Source organism: Heterocephalus glaber, unplaced genomic scaffold, assembly GCF_053883595.1.
Source record: "Heterocephalus glaber isolate CG9 unplaced genomic scaffold, H.glaber_assembly_v1.0 deba00000594, whole genome shotgun sequence".
In the NCBI taxonomy this organism is placed as follows: domain Eukaryota; kingdom Metazoa; phylum Chordata; class Mammalia; order Rodentia; family Bathyergidae; genus Heterocephalus; species Heterocephalus glaber.
In genome coordinates, this window is record NW_028258151.1 from 10735109 (window position 1) to 10754844 (window position 19736).

At 39.7% G+C, this 19736-nt stretch overlaps 1 protein-coding gene and 1 pseudogene across 14 annotated transcripts in view; one reads left to right on the forward strand and one right to left on the reverse strand.

Moving 5' to 3' along the window:
• The window catches only part of Dst (dystonin), a 456427-nt gene that overhangs the window by 9940 nt on the left and 426751 nt on the right, over nucleotides 1-19736 (forward strand). The window lies entirely within an intron of this gene.
• On the reverse strand, nucleotides 17495-18280 carry LOC101716713 (cell division cycle-associated protein 3 pseudogene; annotated as a pseudogene).

Here is a 19736-nt window from a genome sequence, read left to right on the forward strand (position 1 = left end):
CAAACAGAAATCTAGAACATATCCAGACAATCTGAAGAAGGCAGAAAAAAGGGAACACAGGGTCAAAAAATGGAGGAGGTAGAGCCGGGGATGTAGCTCAGCGGCACTGCGCCTGTCTGGCAAGCACAAGGTCCTGAGTTCGATCCCTGGTACCAAAAAAAAAAAAAAGAAAGAAAAAGAGATAGTCTGAGAATAATAAAATTTTAGAACTAAATCTAACCATATCAGTGACAGTATTAAACATTGATGAATTAAACACTCCAGTTAAGAGACACATATATGCTATTTGCAAATGATGTCCTTTCTTTCTTTCTTTTTTTTTTTTTTGGTGGTACTGGGGAATAAACCTGAGACCTTTGCACTGAGCTATTATCCCAGCTCACTTTTTATTTTTTTTGGTTTGATATAAGGGCTGCATAAATTGCTAAGTTGCCCAGGGTGGACTGGAATTTTCAGCGCTCCTGCCCTAGCCTCCCAGAGTGCAGGGTTACAGGCATGGGCCACTGCATCCAGCACAAAAGATACACCTCAAGAAGAAAGACACTGACAGTGACATTGATGGTGAACAACAAAGCTGGGCACAGTGGTGCGTGCCGATGCTGAGGCAGGAGAATCATTCGAGCCTAGGAGTTAGGGGCCAGCTTGGCAACATAGTAAGACCCCCATCTCAAAAACAAAAAAGATCGTGAAAGTGAACACATATAAGTAATGCAAACAACAAGCACAAGAAATTTGGAGTGGTTATATTAATGTTGGATTAAATAGATACCAAGGCAGATATTATTAATAGAAATGAAGGATATTTCATGCGGACAAAAGGAACGATTGTTTAAGAAGATTTAACTGTAGCTAAGTTCCTACCTAATGACAGAGTGCTCAAAATACATGGAGTAAATACTGTCAGAAGTAAATGGAGAAATAGGCAGTGATAATGTAATAGTTGGTGATCAACAGTTTTGAAACATCTTTCTGTTGTCAGAATGTCCACAGAGAGAATGAATGAAGAGTAGGTGATCTAAATAACCCTGTCAGCTCTTAAACTAGCTGGTATTTATAGTCCACCTCACTCTGCTAGACTCATTGAAATCAGACAATTACATTTTAACAGCATTAGAAATCAGTAACAGTAACGTCTCTAGCAAAACTTCAGACCTTGTAAATTAAGCAGCATGCTTCAAAATCACTCATGCATCAAAATAGAAGCCATGAAGGAGATTAGAAATTTTGAACTTCATGATAATGAAGATACAGTATCTTAAAATTGTGGGATGCAGCCAGAGCAATGTTTAGAAGGAAACTTGCACCTTTAATTGCTTGTATTAGACAAGAAAGGTCTAAAATCAGTCAACAGAGGCAGGGCATTAAAAGCTTGGGGATTGAACCAAAGCATGTACACACAAAGTAAGCGGAAAGAAGGAAATAGAGTTGAGAACACATATGGATGAAGTGGACAAAAAGACATTCAGTAGAGAAAATAAAGCCGAAGTTGTTTGTTTGGAAAGATCAGTGGTTTATAACTCGTTGTGTTGATCAAAACGCTAGTATGATATGTGGAGAGGTTATAACTATTACACAGCAGACATTAAAAGGATAAAACAATGTACTGTATAACTTTACATTAAAAAATTTAGCAACTTCGATGAAATGGAAGAACACCCTGAAAAATAACACTTATCAAAACTGACAAGATGTCAATACTAACATGGTTATTATGAAAATAGTTCTTAACTTGTGGACTCTGTGGGTCCTCATGGACGCTATGGATTTGCTAACTATACTTTGAGAACTTCCATGTTAGATGGGTGCAGTTTGTTGTATGTACCTGATATCCCAGTGAATTGACTTAAAAATATATATGGCTATGGGAATTTCTTCCTTCACAAAGTTCCTATCGCTTTTACACACGTCAAACACTGCTGCTGATTTGTCTGAGGCTGTAGCGGTTTTGACATTGTGATTGGAAAAGATTTCCTTACATTTCTGTTAGATTTATTTTCTATACATTTTTATTGGAAAAGAGATCTGTATACATCTACACAAACAAAATAAATTTACAAAATAAATGTAAACAAAATGAAAATGGTCTGACCTCTTTGGAAGAATAGTGAACAAAGATGTAAGGGGAACTTTCTAATCTTTATGTAATTTTTAAATTTTATTTTACTAGTGCATGTTTGCAGTACATAAAGTTTACATTCATTTTAGGGCGTAGGTGCATGTACATAACACAGCTTGATTCTTTTTTAATTCCCTTCTCACCTGGCTCCCTCCCTCCTCTAAATCCCTTCCCTGTTCTCATTCTAACTTTTTATTACTATCTCTAGTTCACGTTCATGACATACAATGTTTTTATGCATGTTGGTGTTTGGTACATGCAGATGACACATCTGAAGTCTTTATCTGTGTGTCTGTCTGTTGCTGTCTGTCCGCTGGGCTGTTCCTTCTCCCTTCTCCCCTCCCTCCCTCCCTCTCTCTGGTCCTGTACATGAGTATTCCATCGTCCCTTAAAACTGCTCTCACTGAATTTTGACCTGTCCTGCGCACTCTGCACCTCATCGTATGGGTGGTTACTCAGCTTTCATTATAGATCAAATACCTGAGATAGCCAGTTGTAAAGAGGGAAGGTTTCCTTGACTCACAGCTTTACAAGTTTTGGTCCAGGATTGGTTGGCCTGTTGCTCTCCCCGTGAGGACCATGGTCCACTGTGGGTGCCTGCTGTGACCCCAGGAGATCCGTAGGTTCCACCACCTCCCAGCAGCCCTGCGCTAGGGACCAGGGCTTTGGTGCACAGGCTTTAGGGGCAGCACCGCAGCAGTGAATTTCCTCTTTCCCTCCACAAGACCAGATTAGCCTTCCCTAGCTTTCAGTCTGTAATGCCTTCTGACCCTAGTCGCCTTTGGCTGAGCACAGCTGCTTAGATCTGTACCAAAAAACTTAGTAATACTGTTTTTCTCCCTTCACTGATGTGGTTAGTTCTGCCACAGTGGTTTCACCAGGCTTGGGCCAACCTCAAGGACTGCCTAGGACACCTGGCTTTATTGAACAACTGGACAAAACTCATCCATTTGATTCATTGTGTTATCTGGCAGTCATCCCTTTTCTTTATTTTTTAACTTATTCATTTAATTTTGTAGTATTGGGAATTGAACCCAGGCCAGTCTTTTTTTTTGTACTGGTGATTGAACTCAGGACCTTGTGCTTTTGAGGCTCAGGCCAGCCTTTTTGAGGCAGCATCTCAAGATGTTGCTCAGGCTAGGCTCAAGCTTGCCATCCTCCTGCTTCAGCCTCCCAGAAGGTAAAGATTACATGTGTATACCTGGGTATGACTCCCTGCTCTTTTATAGTGTGTCTATTTGTTTTTTAACAAACTTCTTGGGATTTAGTGCCTCTGATATTAACCCTGTGCTGTGCGAGGGCGGGTTGGGCACTGCCCAGCTGGGCAGTTGCTCTGATGCCCACGCAGGAGTCCTTGGCCAGCTTCTGGGTGCTCACCCTTCTCCACCAGCTCTCACCTCTCCAGGGAGCCAGCCCAGGTCTGTTCCTGTGTGGGGTAGGGTTGAGAATGGACGGCATGGAGGCCTCTTGAGGTCTAGGTTCTAGGCCTGTAAACTTTTCCTACTATTTTCCCTAGCCAGGTTTTCCAATTTCTTGGTTTTCTTTTATATGGAAATTACTTCTACCTAAAATGCCTAGGCCTAATTTAATTGTTCAAAAACTTTACCAAGGCCAACAGAGGGAGGCTAGAGGAGGAGGGGAGGAGGGGAGGAGGGGATGTGAAAAGAATTGAGATGTGTTGCGTACATGTACCAGCTGCCCACAGTGAATGTAATCATTATGTATTGCAAACACATACTAATAAAAATAAAAATTGAGGACTGGGGATTTAACTCAGTGGTTCCAGCGCCTGCCTCACAAGCGTAGTTCGGTCCCTGGTACAAAAAAAAAAAAAAATTGAAAAAACTGTATCGAGGTATAGCCTTTAGAATATGTTCTGTGACCCTAGAAAGATTTCTGCTCCAACCCCAAGGCCCTGTGCAAACAGCAATCTGCTTTCAGTATCTGTATAGGATTACCCTTCCTAGATGTTACATTTAAGTGCAGTCATATAGTGTGTAGTCTTCTGCATCTGCATTCTTCAGGTAGCCTGGTGTTTCAGAGGTTTGTCCATGTTGCAGTGCATTGTATTTCCTTCCATGAAGATCCCACACTTTGTTATCTGTTCACCGGTTGATGGACATTGGAGTTTCCTCTCAAAGTTTATTCTGTTTTGGTTTTTTTTTTGGCACTGGGGATCAAACTCAGGACCTTGTGCTTGCAAGGCAGGTGCCGGAACCACTGAGCTAAATCCCTGGCCCACCAAAGTTTATTCTGAATAATACCACTATAAACATGTTTAGAATCTCTGTGTGAACTTAAACTTTCATTTCCCTTGGGCACATACCTAGGGATGGAGTTTCTAGATTGTGTGATAAAACTTTTTAAGACATTGTCCAACTTTTCCAAAGTTGCTGTAAAAGTTAATATTCCCACTAGCAATGTGTTGAGGGTTGCAGTGCATCTATACCCTTGGAAGTACTTTTTTTGTCTTTTTTATTATAACTACTCTAATGGGTCTCTGGTAGTTTTGGTTTGCAGTTTCCCTAATAATGCTGAACATCTCTTCCTGTGCTTGTTAGCAGTGCACACATCCTCTTTTGTAAATGTTCAAATCTTTGTTCATTTTAAAATTGGATTCTTTTCAAATTATAAGAGGACTTTATGTAGTCTGGACATAAGTCCTTTAATAGATAAATGATTTATGATCTGTGATTTGTCTTTCTGCCTACTTAATGGTGCCTTTTTAAGTGCAGAGATTTAAAACTTTTTTTTTTTTTTGCAGGACAGAGCATTAAATTTAGGACCTTAGCACTGAGCTACATCCTCCACTCTTTTTATTTTTTATTTTGAGACAGGGTCTCATAAATCTCTGAATTGCCTGGGGTGAGCCTAAACTTGGGATCCTCTTGCCCCATCCTCTCAGAGTGCTGGGATTATAGGCATGTACCACTTCATCCAACTAAAGGTTTAAAACTTTTGTAAGTCCAATTTATCACTTATTTTTCCTTATGAATTGTGCTTGTGGTGTCATCTAAGAATTCTTTGCCTTACCCAAAGCCAGGAAAATTTCCTAAAAATATTAGCTCTGATTTTTATCTTTAGTCAGTGATCCATTTTGAGTTTTCTCTACATTTTGAATTTGTAAATTATTGATGCTAATTCTTATTGTTTGGTAGAGTTCACCAGTGAGGTCATTTGGGGTTGGTGTTTTCTTCATGGGAAGATTTTAAGTTATCAATTCAGTTTCTTATTGTATAAGGCACATTATATATTATATTTATATATATTATTTTTATAATCTTTATACATTAGATGTTCTTTTTCTTCTGGAATCACTTTGGTAATTTCTGTCTTTCTAGAAATTTATTCATTTAAGTTGTGTAATTCATTGATCTAAAGTTGCTTAGCACATTCCTTTTACTCCTTTTAATTTCTGTAGGGCTGGTACCTTCAGATTCCCTTTTGGTTGTTTAGCCAGAAAGTTGGGGTTTTTGTTTTTCTGTTCTGTCACGTACTTCCGTGACTGTGCTTGTGTCCAGGATGAAGTGGCAGGGAGATAAAGACAGAAAATGAAGCAGTGGGAGTTTCCCTTGCTCTCTTGGAATGAGGGAAGTGTTGGATTCTGTGTGCTGCTTTTGGGAACCTGCTTGAGGGATTGTGTAGGGCGGGGCTTGAGAGAACTCAGAAAATTAAAAAATGGGGGATTCCTGTGCTTTCTTTAAATATCAAGGGTTACTTTTCTTGCCCCTCAAACCAGAATTGGGGGGCTTCTTCTCTCTGAGACTCAGCACCTACTCTGTCTTCAGGCTAGGGTTTCGGAAGAGGCAGCAGACCTTGGCAAGCACCGCAGACAGGCCGAGAGGGGAACTGCCATCTGCTCAAAAGCTATTCTAGGGCATCTCAGGGTGAATCCCCAGTATATTCTCCAAACTTGCTGCAGTTGTCCAGCTTTTCTTTGTAAGTGATGCAGTTATTACAGAAACTTTAAACTTTTAAATTAAATCATACAATGAGGTCAAACTTCCACTATTCTGAAGTCCTCTGTGTGATCTTAATTTTAGAGTGTACCCTGAGACTGATGAAAGCAGTGGCTCACATTTTTGGAAAACATATTTTTTTGGGGGGGGTACCAGGGATCGAACTCAGGACCTTGTGCTTGCGAGGCAGGCACTGGAAAATACATGTTTTTGTGTGTACTTCCAAGTACCTGCTGGGGCCCTCATAACACTCATCTGCGAAAAGCTAGGGCAGTATAGGCCCTAGTTAAGAATTCTTACAGTAGGATTTTGAGGTATTGCTATCTAGCTAAGGTTGAGATCATTTAAAAAAATTTCTACCGGGTAAAAACTTGTCCTGGGAATACCTTTTGTAGGGCAGCTTGACCTTAATTTCTGCTATGGTTCAAATGTGTGATGTTGCAGATAACTTTCTCTTAATGACCTTTGATAGTTGGAAAAATAGTAATTCTCAAAGTCCTCCATTCCCACTCCACAGTTTACAACCTGAAATGTTAGCTCTGATCTTTTCCCTGCAGCATCATAGACAGAAGTTCCCTCTAGGTCATAGACTCCAAGTTTGGTTGTTCTTATAGTGCAGAAGTACATGTTTAGGAAATATATGGAGCTATAAAAACTTCCTTGTGCGATGTTTCTCAGCCTCTCTTCTCCATACACAGTGATTAGAGCATTTGAGAAATGGAGTAGTATGGTGGAGTGCATCTTGACTTAGACATTAAAGGACTAAACTTTTAGCTTCCTTTTGGTTAGTCACTTAATATTGCAGCTACTTAGTTTTTCTTTTGATAAACCAGATGTAGCAATAACCATGTCTGTGTTTTCACAAGGTTCTGTGAGCATCAGTGTGTTAGTCAGGTTCCCGTTGCTGTGATAAAACACTTCACATCCACAAATTAAAGGAGGGGAGGTTTATTTTGGCTCATGATTTTAAGGAGTTCAGTACATGGTTGGTTGGCTTCAAGGCAGAAGCTGCGTGGCAGAACAGCATAGCAGAGGACAACTGCTCACTTGAGGGCAGCCAGGAAGCAGAGGGAGAGAAGAACAGCGATGAGAACAAGAAGTCGCCCTTCCACATCGTGCTCCTAGTGACCTCTCCTACATCTAGGGCCTACCTTTTAACAGCACATTTACTTGCAGACTCATCAATGGATTAATCCAGTAACCTTCCAAAATCCCTACCTCCTAAGACATGAGACTTTTAGGGGACATTTTAGATCTGGATCATAATAATCAGTGAAATAATATGTCATTTTTTTCTTTGTAAATACTTATAAAATTAAATGATATTCTAGGACCCTGTAGTGTAATAGCCACATCAAAGTAGAACCTTCATTCATTCACGATGCATTCTTTCATTAATAAATACCTATTATCTAACATGACTGGAGCATCTCCACTTTCCTGTGCTCCTGATCTGCCTTCTGTGCCTGACTGTAAATGTGGTTCTTGTGTCTCTCAAATACTTTTTTAGATTCTGTTCCTCTTTCTTAGAAAAGAGAAAATGAGAGGAAGTTGAGTGATACTCAATAAAAATGTTAAATGATTTGTATATATTTAAGTTTGAGATATCAGTAAGTGGATGGTTTATAGTATTTTTTTTTCTTCAAGTGATAGTGGAAACAGGGTGACTTTCAGGGCCTAAAGTTTAAGCTGTTCTGATAATAATGATAGCCCATCGTGACCCACATCCCTGTCCTGTTGATGACCAAATTCCAGGGAAATGATAACAGCTGACATTTTCTGAGCACTTCCTTTGTCCCAGGGATCTTTCCTTATGTCCTGCCTCATCTAATCATCACTTGCCTGCTGTCACATGATTCCTAGAGCTGAAACTCAAAGCCTGGCTTCTATTCCTTCAGCCCATGCTCAGAGGCACCTGAAAGCAGAGAGGTGGGGCTGGATCACAATGAGCCAAGCTGGCATTGACTTTTTCTAAAGTTCATAGGGATTGGTGTTATTCACATTCTTTAACATTGGAGGCTCAGAATAATCACTGAGCTTGCTCTTCAGGACGTGGACATAGTGGTAATTGCCACTTTGAAAGCAAGGTAGGGCTCAGATAGAATGGAATTTTAGCTTTAAGAAATATGAGGCTCTGAGTTTTAATTTTTGAAATCCTTAAATGATTTTCCATTTTAATTTCTTTTCTGAGAGTTCCTTCATCAGGCATGTTCTAGATTTCATATGTCTGAGTTAGAAAATGTGTCATGTGGTTATTAGTAAATCATGTAGTAATATGTCATGGATAATATGGAAATAGTGCGTTTTCTGCACTGTTTTTAGAAGAATGTGGTGGTGTTTTCTGCAGCTGCAGTCCGTATTTGTTAGGCTGAGTCCCCATGCAGTCTGGTGTCTTTGAGTAAACTGCAGTCTGCTGGTTACATGACTGACATGATGGAACAGAGGAACCAAAGGCTACATTTTAAGCAGCACTCTTAATTGTTTAGACTCTCTTAAAATATCAAAAACACCTAGCTAAACAGCCAGATCATAAGCTGTACTAGGTGGAAAATAAAAATGGGCAGTGTTGCCTGGCTACTGCAGTTACAGTTTCTCTAGAAACCTAAAGAATGGACTCAAGCGTGCCTTGAGCTGTTCTCTGAGAAACTATGGCAACGCGCCTTTTGATTAAAGCTGAAGTAGTGTGGGTAGCTTAGAAAAACATAGATACTGCCAATTGATAGGGAGAGTATATAGTGGAATAATCCAGAAAACTAAAATATTTCTCAGATATATTTGATAACTCTTAGCTATATGCTTCAAGGAAATAATAACAAATTCTTTTAGTAAGTATCAGTATTTGGCTTTGTAATATGCTTCTTTTGTTTAAGAAAATGTAGCTTTCTAATTTTATTTGTGTTCTGTAGTACTGGGGATTTAACCAGCTCCTTGACACTAAGCAACATCTCCAGACCTTTCAAAAAAATTTTGAGATAGGATCTTACTAAGTCACAAAGTTGTCCAGACTGGCCTCAGACTTGCAGTCCTCCTGGATTAGTCTCCCAGAGTGCTGGAGTTACAGGTGTGCACACCATGCCCAGCTTGTAACTATGTTTTTTTTTAAGGTTAATAGTCAGATTAATTTGTGTTTCCTTAATGGATGTTAGCTGATCTTTGGAAGAATTGGCCTGAAGACACCCAGAGTGCAGAGGGCAGCACTGTTGGCGCGTCCACAAAAAGGTGATCTTCCCCTTCTAACAGTGGACCCATTAGTGCTTTTTTTTTTTCTCTCTCTCTTTTCTTCTCTCTCCATGCCATCTCTTGTACACATCATTTGTATTTCTATATTTGAGATAAATATATTCCCATATATACCGTATCTACATATGATGTATATCCTGAACAGGGGCCTGATGCTGGACAAATCAGTAAACCATTCCCCTCTTAAATAGACGCATTTATAATTAGTGTATTAGAATGTGAAGTTCAGGACATATCAAAAAGTAATTTAATGTATTATTTTTAGCTTCCCCAATTTAAAAACACTACATGGAAAGTAGGAGTTGTCACTTTGCTTGGATCAGAATATGTGTTGTGCCATCTACCCCAGTGAGGGGCAGATTGTGTTGCCTTTCTTTTGCTGAGGAGAATTTGAGTTGATCTCTGTGGTTTTAGTGTTCATCTGGTCAGTGGCCCTGTTCAGTATTCAGAAATGCCCTTGTTTGTAGAGTAAATTGCACAGTCACCTGGTGAGGGCAATAGCTGGGAAGATGAGTAGCATCTAATGCAATAAATGTGATAGTGATAGACGTAAAAGCTCCTAAGTCCGAAACAGTATAGAAACTGGCTCTTACAGTAGCTTGTTATCCAGTCTCCTTGGCCTGGCTTCCAGTTCACCTTTTATTATGCTTTTGGCAGAGTTAGCTATCTCTAATCAGATCTGATCTTCCTGTCCTTTTTCTTAATGGTCTCTTTTTGCTTAATGGCCTCCTGCTGCTTCCAGGATTAGTATACTTTTTTCTCAGTCTCAGCTCCAACCTACCCCAATGCTTGCATATCCACAACTCAAGCTAGATCCAGCTGCCCAGTGTTCCGGACCCACTTCTGTTTTCATGCTGTTTGTCCTGTTGGAATTCCTACACTGTGTGTGTGTGTGTGTCTGTCTGTCTGTCTCTCTGTGTGTGTGTATGTGTGTGTTTGAGAGAGAGAGAGATTCCTATGCATACTTCAGAATGAGGATTAAACATCACCTCTTTCCTCCCTTTATTTCTCAGTCTTCCCTTAATCCTCCTCCACATTATCCCTTCTGAAACTGGGTGCAGGCTTTAGATGTGAGGACTTACACATCTGTCTTCCCAAGGCAGGTATGATATAATTTTTGTAACATTCTGTGTGGTATCTGATAGGGAAGATGCACTTAATATTTGTTGGATGTTTGATGTTGGGTGAATATTTGGTGAATAGATGAATTAAATGAGTAAAATAATTGGGATCACCAGGCATATTTGAGAGAACAGAAGGTAGTTGAGATTTGGTTCTACTGTTTCCTGCACTTTCTTTTTCCCAGTTTTAACCTGCCTCCACCCATCTTTCCCCAGGTCCTTCTTCAGTGTCTTACCTAGACTTAACTTTGCCCTCAGTGCTGCTGAGTTACTGAGTTTGCCTTTCTTCCCAAACTTCCAACCTTTACCTCTCTAATCAAAGTGCTATTTGTGCCAGGCCTGGTGTTGTAGGCTCTGAGATGCTGAGTCAGGAGGATCACAAATTTTAGCTTAGGCTGGGAAAGTTAGTGACTTAGCAAGACCCTGTCTCAAAATAAAAAATGGGCTGTGGATAAAGCTCAGTGTCAAGGCCCTAGATTCAATCCCTAGTACCTTAAAAAAATGGAATTTGCATGTTGAAGACTACAGCTAGACAATTGTCCTTCCTTATCCATGGATTCCACATCTGTGGAGTCCCCAGCCATGGGTTGAAAATATTTGGAAAATAATACTGAATATGTATGAACTTTTTTTCTTGTCATTATTCCCCAACAATATAACACAACTGTTTATATCTACATTGTATTTAGAGATGATTCAAAGTGTATGGGAGGATATGCGTAGGTTAATTGCAAATTCTGTGCTATTTACCCTACAGGGTTGAGCCTCTGGGGGTGTTGGTATCTAGGGAGCTGAGAGTGTGTCCCTGAAACTAGTCCCCAAGGACACCAGTGGGTGACCAGAATTAGTGGGTTATCACTTCAGCCTAATTTGGGCCGGGTTGCAAATATATGATTGGAGGACAGCAGAGCACTTGAGTTTTGAATTCCACAATAGAAGGGTCATTTTGGTGTTCACATTTCTGTCTGTTTGTATAACCTTGTCTTTCACATAGTATATCACTACTATCTTAAACAGGTTTTCATGCCAAGACTTTGGATATGTCATTCCATCATGACAAATGAGTATTTTGAGAGCAGCCCAGTGGCAACATTACTGTCTGTTCAGTGGTGTTTGTGCAATTATTTGAATATTTTTTTTGCTTCTTTGTATCTTATATAAATGGATGAACATTGGAAAAATGACTGCACATGTTGGTGATAAGAATATTAGGTTTCATCCACCAGCAGTGTAAAGAGACAACCCACAATGTGGGAAAAAATTTTCACCAGTTGTCCCTCAAACAAAGGTCTACTATCTCAAATCTATAAAGAACTTAAATAATCAGGGCCAGGGATTTAGCTCAATGGTTTCGCTGCCTGCTGCACAAGTACAAGGACCCGAGTTCAATCCCAGGTACAAAAAAAAAAAAAAGAACTTAAATAATCAGACCTCCCAAATTTAAAGACCCAATCCAAAAATGGGCATCTGAAATAAACAGACATTTCTCACACGAATTAGAAATACCAAATAAACATGATAAAATGTTCAACATCACTGGTCATTGGAGAGATGCAAATAAAAACAACGCTGAGATTCCACCTCACCCCAGAAAGAATGGCTGCTATCAAGAAATCAACCAATAACAAATGCTGGCAGGGCTGTGGGGAAAGAGGAATCCTGCTCCACTGCTGGTGGGAGTGTAGACTGGTGCAACCACTGTGGAAATCAGTTTGGAGATACCTCAAAGAACTAGGACTGAAAATCCCATTTGACCCAGCTGTTCCCCTGCTGGGTATCTTCCCTAAAGAATTAAAAGAATCATACCACAGAGACATATGTGCAGCCATGTTCATAGCAGCACGGTTTGTAATAACTAAAGCTTGGAAACAGCCTAAATGCCCATCAACTGGAGACTGGATAAAGAAAATGTGGTTTTTAAAAAATAAAATGGAGTACTACTCAGCCATCAAAAATGAGAAATTAGAGACATTTATTGCTAAATGGATGCACATTGAGGCAATACTCTTTAAGTGAAATAAATAGGACACACATGTAAACACCAAATAGTTTCTCTGGTATGAGAAACTGAAAGTATAAATGAGGACTAAAAGGTATAATAGATAATGTGAAATAGGAAGGAAAAGGGCAAGGGGGAAGGGGAAGTGGCAGGGGTAGGGGAAAGGAAAGAAGGGAATGGAATTAATATGAGAAAATGAAAAAAAGGAAACAAAATCTTTGTAAATAGGGAGGAATGGAGGGGTTGAAGGGAGGGCAGGGGAAGCGGGAAAAATAAGAACCAAGAGAGTATGTAAAGGTGCAAATTTCCAATGATGAATGTCATTATATTGTATACCTAAAATGTACCAAGAAAAGGATATACAGTGTAAAAAAAAAAAAAAGAATATTAGGTTTCATACAGCAATTCACTTGAGATGAAGATTTAAAAAAATTACTGGGCCAGGATTTTAGCTCAGTGGTGCCACCGCTGCCTTGTAAGCGCAAGGTCCCGAGTTCCATCCCCAGTACCTGTGCCCCCGCCCCAAATCATTAGATGGCGTCAAAAGAGGAAATGTGTAGTCAGGGTGCTCCATGAACACGTAAGCATGAACACGTAAGGCATTCTGGAATTCTGTCACTGAACATTGTATGTGAAAGAGGAGGTATAACTTAAGACTTTTAATCTTGTATTTTAGTTTCTGGGCCCTGAAACCCAAGGGTCTCAAGAGATTTTTGCACATTTGATGCTTTCAGGGCAACATTTTATACCAAAGAGGAGCTGCTTTATAAAGGGCAGGACAATGTGCCCGAGTTCCTTCAAGCTTCAGTGTTGTCTTGCACTTGAGCCTTCCAGTGACTGAAATCTAGTTAATAATACCTTTATTACATCTACTTTAATAGATCCTCAGGGTAGGGCCCTGCACAGTCAGGGCCGGGCATAGGCCCCTGGGCTGGGCACTGGGAGCTATAAGATGAAGCCAGGGGTCCAGGAGAGCTTTGTCACCTCCCTCGCCTGTTGCCAGTCTCACTCCTGCAGAACCAACAGCACAGAGAGGGCAGCGCACTCGAGTGTGCTGTTCTGAAGGGCTTGGGTCTGCAAACCTTGCTGACTCAGGCTTTCTGTCAGAACTTAGATGGACTACAGTGAAGTGGAATAGGACTTGTCTCTGCCTTGAGGCACCTCCTTTTTATTTTTAAATTTTAATTTTATTATTAACATTTATTTAAAAATTTTTTATTGAGTTTATTGGTACAGTTTAGATATACATAATGATCACTTTCGTCATATGGAATTTGTATCTGTACATGATAGATCTTGACTCATATTTTTTCTCATTATCCTTCCTTCCCTTCAAACCCTCTTCCCCTCCTTATTTACAAAAGCTTTGTTTCCATTTTATCTTTCTTTTCTCATTTTTTCTTTGCCTTTCCTTTCCCCTTTCTGCCACCCTAGTGTCCCTTCTCATTTGAACATTTTCTTCCTGTTTCACAACGCCTGTTATACATCTTGGTCCCTATTTACATTTTGAGTTTCTCACATCAGAGAAACAATGCAATATTTAGACACGTGTGTCTGATTTATTTCACTTAAGAGTACGGTCTCATGGTACATCCATTTAGCTAGAAATGTCTCAAGTTTATCCTTCTTTATGGCTGAGCAGTACTCCAGCTGTATTTTTAAAAACCCCACATTTTTAATCCATTCATTGGTTGATGGGCACTTGGGCTGTTTCCAAGATTTAGCTATTACAAACTTTGCCATTATAAACATGAGTGTGCATATATCGCTGTGGTATGATGCTTTTAATTTTTTCAGAAAGATGCCAAGAATGGGAATAGCTGGGTCAGATGGAACATCTAGTCCTAGTTCTTTGAGGAATCTCCACACTAATTTCCACAGTGGTTGTACCAGTCTACACTCCCACCAACAGTGGAGAAGGGTTCGTTTTTCCCCACAGCCCTGACAGCATTTGTTAAGAGTTGATTACATGATAATAGCCATTCCTTCTGGAGTGAGGTGGAATCTCAGCATTGGTTTAATTTGCATCTCTTGAATGACCAGTGATGTTGAACATTTTTTCATATATTTATTTGCCATTTCTCCTTCTTCATCTGAGAACTGTGTATTGATCTCAGATGCCCATTTTTGGATTGGGTCTTTAAATTATGGGGGTTTGATTTTTTTCAGTTCTTTATATATTGCAGATATTAGTGTTTTATCTGAGGATCAGCTGGCAAACATTTTTCTCACTCTGTTGGTTGTGTCTTCACTGTGTTGGTGATTTCTTTTGCTGTGCAAAAGCTCTTTAGTAATATGAGATCCCAGTTGTTCATTCTTTGTAATATTTCCCATGTGATCAGGGTTTTGTTCATAAAGTCTTTGCCAACACTTATGTCTTCAAGAGTTCTACCTATTCTCTCTCTCAGCAGATTTAGTGTTTCTTTTTTAATATTTGGATCTTTGATCCATTTTGATTTTAGTTTAGTACACAGTGAGAGACATGAATCTAGTTTTAGTCTTTGGCATGTGGACAGCCAGTTTTTCCACTACCATTTATTAAAGAGGCTATCTTTCTTCCAATGAGGGTGTTTGGCCCCTTTGTCATAGATAAGGTGGCTGAGTGTGTTTGGAGTTGTTTCTTCATCTTCTAATCTGTCCCATGATCTTGAGTCTGCTTTTTTTTTCCCCCAATACCACGCTGTAACTCCATAGTATAATTTCAAGTCAGAGATTGTGAGGCCCCTGCCTTGCCTTTGTTGCCCAGAATTGTTTTGTATTCTAAGCCTCTTCTGGTTCCAAATGAATTTTAGAATTGTTTTCTGTAGTTCTGTGAGGTATGCTAATAGTATTTTGATTGGGATTGGATTAAATCTATATAACAATTTTGGCCATTTTTACTATGTTGGTTCTTCCTATCTGGGATTGGATTAAATCATATAACAATTTTGGCCATTTTTACTATGTTGGCTCTTCCTACCCATGAGCAAAGGTTATCTTTCCATTTTGTGATATCCTCTTCAATCTCCTTTTTCAGAGCACTGTGGTTTTCTTTTCTTTTACATTCTCCTTTTTTTTTTTTTGGCACTGGGGATCGAGCTCGGGTACTTGTGCTTGCGCAGCAGGCGGCGAAACCACTGAGCTAAATCCCTGGCCCCGATCTGTGGTTTTCAATGTAAAGATACTTCACTTCCTTTGTTAGGTTGATTCCTAAGTATTTTATTTTTTTCGATGCTATTGTGAAAGGTGTGTTTTCCTTAATTTCTCAGTAAGTTTCTTCAGTAAATTTGTTATTTGTGTACAGAAAGGCTATTGATTTTTGAGTGTTGACCTTGTTTCCAGCTGTGCGACTGAATCTGGTTATTAAATCTAGAAGTCTTTTGGTGGCATTTTTGGGTTCTTCTATGTAGAGTATCATGTCATCTACAAATAATGATAGTTTAACTTTTTCCTTTCCTATCTTTATTCCTTTTATTTCTCTTGTTATTTTTTAAGTTTAAATTTTTATTTTATTAGTACATGTTTGCAATTCATGCATTTTGCAGTCATCTTGTACACAGCTCAGCTTGTTTCTTTTTTCAAATCCCCTTGCTCTTCCCTGCCCCTCCTTCCTCCTCCAATTTCCCTATCCTATTTTTTATGCTTGTTGATATTATTGATCTTAGCTCATGTTATGACATGTAATGTTTACATTAATTGAGTTTATTAGGTTTCTGCACATGGGATATCTTCTACTTATTTCCTCTTCCTTTCCTTCTCATGCCTCGTGATTTTTCCCTTGGACCCTTTCCCTATATTGCAAGAGCTCCACCTTCTAATCCTTTTCAATCCATCCTTATTTTTCACTTTCTTTGTACTTTGTTTCACTCAGATAAGAGATACCATACAGTATTTAAGCTTGTGTGTCTGTTTTTTTTTCACTCAACATTATAATCTCCAGGTGCATCCATTTTCCTACAAATGTCTCAAATCTGTCATTCTTTATAGCCAAGTAATATTCCATTATATATAGATACCACATTTTAAAAATCCAATCATTTATTGATGAATATACAGGCTGTTATAGGATTTAGCTATTATGAATTGTGCTGCTGTAAACATTGTTATGCATGCATCATTTTAGTATAATGTCTTAAGCTTTTTGGGAAAGATACCTAGCAGGAGGATCACTAAGTAATATGAATTTCTAATTTCAGCTCTTTGAGAAATCTCATTACTGATTTCCATAATGGTGTACTATTTACATTCCCACCAACAATGCAGGAGGGTTCCTTTTTCACCACAGCCATGCCAGCATTTGTTATTGTTTGATTTCCTAAGGATTACCATTCTTTCTGGAGTAAGATGGAATCTTAGCATTTTAATTTGCATTTCTCTAATGGCCAGAGATGTTGAGCATTTTTTTCATGTATTTGTTGACCATTTGTATTTCTTCCTCTGTGAAGTATCTGTTCATTTTTCTTGGTCATTTCTGGACTGGATTGTTAAATTTAGGTGGTTAAATTTCTTTGTATATTCTGGATATTAGCCTTCTGTCTGAGGAGCAGCTGGCAAAATTTTTTTCCCATTCTGTACGCTGTCTGTTCACCTTACTGATTGATTCTTTTGCTGTACAGAGGGGTTTTTTTGGTACTGGGATTGAACTTGGGACCTCACACTTGTGAGGCAAGTGGTGGAACCACTGAGCTAAATCCCTGGCCCCTTACAGAGGATTTTAGTCTGATCCTGTTTGCTAATTCTTGGTGTTATTTCTTGTGCAGTTGAGATTCTGATTAAAAAATCCTTTCTTACACCTGTGTCTTAAAATATTTTACCTAGTTTATCTTACAGTAGGTTTAAAGTTTCTGTTTTAATGTTTAGATCTTTGATCCATTTTAATTTTTTTATCATTGTTTAAAATCACTTCCTTTAATATACAAGAACACCTAAGACACGAAGCCCAGTAAAGCTCTAAGTCCCAGAATTGGCACTTTAAGAGAAGTCAAAGAAGCCTTTGAAAATCCAGTCTCCCTGGGGAAGAAGGTTTGAGACAACACAAGATCACCAGGCCCCGAGAGTCCAGGGTGAGCCCACGGTGGGGCTAGCTCTTTACCAAAGGAAAGTGCTGATTTTCCTTGTCATGGTTCTGGGCAGGCTCTCATGCACGCCCTCCAGTTTTCAGAAGTCATTCAGGTCCAATATTGGCTCCTTCCTTCAGTTCCCTAACATTTTCACTCAGGGGAGAAGGCCACTTACCCCGTTGTGCTGTCAGGGTCCCAGGGGAGTTGTCATCCTCCAGGATGGTGAGGGGAGATCTCCCTAGTACCTTGCTGTTTTGTTTCTGTCTATTGTGCTTAGAACCTGAAGATCAGGGAGTCTTGGGGTCTCCTGAGGGCTTGTCTGAACTCTGGCTGGCCATGGGGGTTGCTGTGGGCTGTGTAGCTTCTTCCTTGGACAACACCTGTTTAGAGGGGAGCTTAGTCTTGTCCTCCAGGGACAAGTGAGTATCCACAGTCAAGTCCAGTTCAGATGATGAAACTGCTCCCAGGGGCAGAAGAGGCTCTGGGGAAAGATTCGACTTCAAGACTTCAGTCTCAAATACTTCACTCAGCTGTTTCACCAGTGGACTCTCAGGGTCTGCACTACTGGCCTTCATAGGTGTCCGTGCGATGCCAAGCATTGGAGAGTGAGGATCTGAGTCCTGGGCCTGCTCAGGATCCTCCAGCTGTTCTCTGGCAGGCAGGCTTGTTTGTGGAGAGCTCTCCACCTGATTAGGAGTGCACTGGATGCTGGCACTAGGTGAGCGAGGGTATGCTACTCGAGCTAGATGCCTGTTATGTGGTGGAGGCCGCACTGGGGTGGCTGGGACCCTCTTGGCTGAGCGCATTTCCACTGGGGGCTGGAGCAGGGCCCGCCCAGGTAGAGGAGAGGATACTGGGCCCGAACTCCACTTATGGATGCAAACCTGCTTGAGGATCAACTCCCTGATCCATTTTAATTTTAATTTAGTATATGGTGAGAGAAAAGGGGACCAGTTTCAATCTTCTGCACACAGGTAACCAGTTTTCTCAGCACCACTTGTTGAATAGGCTCTCTGTCTTCCAACATATGCTTTTGGCCCCTTTTTCAAAGATCAAGTAGCTGAATGTGTCAGGGGAAGTTTCAGTATCCTCAATTCTGTTTCATTGATCCACATATCTGTTTTTGTTCCAGTACCATGCTGTTTTTATTACTATTACTTTGTAGTATAGCTTGAAGTCAGGTATTGCTATGCCTCCTGCTTTGGTCTTATTGCCCAAAATTGCTTTTACTATTCTGGGTCTCTTCTGGTTCCATATGGGTTTGAGAGTTGTTTTTTCAAGATCTGTAAAGTATGCTGTTGGCATTTTGATTGGCATTGCATTGAATCTGTGAAACAGTTTTGGGAATGTGACCTTTTGACAATGATTCTGCCTATGCAAGAGCAGGGAATATCTTTCCATTTTCTGATATTTTCTTCAATCTCCTTTTTCAGAGTACTATAGTTTTCTTTGTGGAGGCCTTTTACTTCCTTGGTTAGGTTAATTCCTACATAGTTCATTTTTCTTGACGGTACTGTGAATAGTATTATTTTCGTAATTTCCTTCTCATCCCATTCATTGCTGGTCTGCATAAATGCTGATGATTTTTGTGTGTTGATCTTGTATTCTGCTACTTTGCTGAAGTTGGTTATTCTAAGAGTTTTTTGGTGGAGTTCTTTGGGTCTTCTATGTAGAGCATTATGTCATGTGCAAATAATGATAATTTGAGTTCTTCTTTTCCTATAGTGTCTCTTATTTCTTTCTCTTGCCTAATTGCTCTGGCTAATGTTTCAAGTACTATGTTGAATAGTGCATATCCTTATCTTATTCCTGATTTAGGGGGTATGTTTTTAACTTTTCCTCATTTAGTATGATGCTGCCTATTGGTTTGTCATATCTAGCTTTTATCATATTCGGATATGGTCCTTCTACTTGTTTTCTTCAGGGTTTTTATCATGAAGGGGTGTTGGATTTTATAGAAAGCCTTTTCTGGATGTATTGATATGATCGTATGGTTTTTGACCTTGCTCCTGTTTATGTATTGTATTACATTTATTGACTGCTATATGTTGAACCATCCTTGGATCTCTCTGGGATGAAACCTACTTGATCATGCTATATGATCTTTTAGATAATGCACTGCATTCTCTTTGCTAATATCTTGTTGAGGATTTTTTGCATCTTTGTTCACTAAGGAGATTGGGCTGTAGTTTTCTTTTCTAGTTGGGCCTTTATCCTGTTTTGGGTCAGGGTGATACTGGCTTCTATAAATGAGCTTGGGAG